The sequence below is a fragment of the Protomyctophum parallelum genome, assembly GCF_964188405.1.
Source record: "Protomyctophum parallelum genome assembly, chromosome: 10".
Classification (NCBI taxonomy): Eukaryota; Metazoa; Chordata; class Actinopteri; order Myctophiformes; family Myctophidae; genus Protomyctophum; species Protomyctophum parallelum.
The window spans coordinates 10513329-10515828 of NC_139704.1; the positions used below are offsets into that span (position 1 = coordinate 10513329).

The following is a 2500-nucleotide window of genomic DNA, read 5'->3' on the forward strand; positions in this document are numbered from 1 at the left end:
CGTCAGATGGTGGCAGTAGTGAGTTCCACCTCCTGCTTCCATCTGAGATGATGTACTTTGAACCAGTGCTGATCGGATCTGTGAACTCAATACTGCCGCAATCTGGCGTAGTCAGGTTGAGGGTAGGTACATGGTATGTTATGTGTAGCAACAATGAAAACTAAGCAATCTTAAAAAAAAATCACACCAGTGTGAAGTGAGTGATGCAACTCTGTGTGGGGGTCCCTGGGGGCTCCCCGGAAGTTCCATACCCACAGGATCGCGGCCAGGGTGCCGGCCCGGTTCCGATGAGCCGCCCCGCGTCCGAATCGATCGAGAAATGACAGAGTTACAGAGACCCCCAGGAACGCACCCAGGGGGGGCGGCCAGGTTCCAACGAGCCGCCCGCGTCCGAAATGGTTGAGAAATGACAGTTGCCGTGTGGGGGTCCCCAGGGGGTCCCTGTACTGTACTGTACTGTACTGTACTGTAACACCCCAAATCATCATACTGTATATACAGTTAATGTGTATGTGTTAGGCTGCGCAACAGTGACACTTGGTTGTGAAAACCAACCAAACGTTATTTCGTGCTCGGACGAAAGTGAAATGCTGCTCTTATTTTGAAGGCCTACCCTTCGGAAGTGTTTACACTAATGGCGCTGGCTTGAGGAACACAACAAAAGTCACGGAAAATCAATAAAATGAGCCTTAATACGACGAATGGACATAATCAGTCAAGGTTTTCATACGGAAGGCTTTAGGCAGCTGGCTACATTAATTTCTACCTAGTAATTCTCAATGTCGGTATATGTTTGTTGGTATACCACGATACCATTGCCTTTTTGCGATACTGATATTGTGCATGTTCATACCTCGATAACGATACGATAACGATTTATTGTGCAGCCTTGGCACACACACACACACACACACACACACACACACACACACACACACACACACACACACACACACACACGAGAGAGAGGTTGTGTTTATATTACACATAGGGAACAAACTCCTGCAAGGGGGTTAAAACATACTGAGTTGACATTCATGCAGAAAGTAGCCACATCTGCTGAAAGAGCATGCGGCAATGCGGCATAATCAGTGGGACTTGAGACCTGAACCGGCCTTAAGGTAGTGCACATTAAATTGTTGAGGCACCAGCTAGGGCTTATTCCCACCAGCTAAAATCTCTCAGTCTCTGTAGGAGTTGTCTATATAAGGAGGAACACCAAAGAGTCAGGGGCCTGCAAAAGGGGTATTGACAGAACCCCCTGGTAGTGGCTAGCAAAATACCTGTGAGATAGCGTGTGTGTGTGTGTGTGTGTGTGTGTGTGTGTGTGTGTGTGTGTGTGTGTGCCTGCCTGCTGTCATCATCCAAAAGGTATTCCATTACTGGTTGGGAGAGCAGACTTGTGATATATTTTTAAAGGAGAGCAGGGCAGATAATACCCTCCACGATGTGCTTTTCTTTGTTGAAACAGTTTAGTTGGACATTTGAGAGGGAGAAGGGGGAGCGGAGCTTGTAGGAGAAAGTGGAGTTTTGTATTGGTTTCTTAACAGTGACCAGTCCTTCAGTAAAGGATATGATTTACTTTGTCAGAGGCACTGTGATCTGGTACGTTACTGTACCAATGTGATTTCATTCAAGCAGAAGACATTAGTTTACCTCTATGGAACAAAGGAGGAGATGAAAGAAAGAATTAATGGAAGAAAGAAAGGGGTGCCTGGTGGTTCAGCCAGTTAGTGCACAGACCATAATGCTCCTAGTGAGCACGAGATTCCAACCCCCGATTTTGTCTGGTATAACTCAACTCTCTGTAGCTTTCCTGTCTCTATGGTTTGAAATAAATTCCAAAGAAATAAAATATTTAAAGGAAAGAATGAAAATCAGTTATAGGTTCATGCATTCACAGCTGAAACACTTTTTTTTGAGTTGAGGATTTTGAGTGTCCTGCATATGAAATGAGTTGAGTTTGAATGGTGGAGAGCAATAATATTATGTCTCATTCAGGATGCCTGATAGAGCTCCCGGCTGTTGAAAACACGATCGATCTGATGACCTTGAGCCGTTAAGATATACACAAAATATAAACTCTGGGCCTGGGTCGTGGCTCAGCGGTCCAGGCAAACTTGGCTGGTAATCTAGTCTGGCAGTGTGCCGTGGGTTCGACCGATCCCGGCGGCCTTTACTGCATGTCACCCCCCATCTCTCTCCCCATTTCAGTCAGCCTACTGTCAGCCTACTGTCTGTCCCTCCATAAAAAATATAAAATAAAGGCGAAATCCACAAATTAAAAAGAATATATATATATATATATATAAACTCTCATTTAGTGGCATGATGCCGTAGCTGAGGGAGTCAACAACATAATGCAGTTATGTCATTCCGACATCCCCGGTTGGACTTGGTTTACCAATGACAAGGTTACCTACTGTATGACACAGAAGGTTACCTACTGTATGACACAGACGGTTACCTATATTACACATAAGGTCACCTATATGACACA

General features: G+C 45.2%; 1 protein-coding gene across 4 annotated transcripts in view; it reads right to left on the bottom strand.

The window, feature by feature from the left end:
* Positions 1-2500, bottom strand: part of kcnq5a (potassium voltage-gated channel, KQT-like subfamily, member 5a) — a 126322-nt gene that overhangs the window by 35385 nt on the left and 88437 nt on the right. The window lies entirely within an intron of this gene.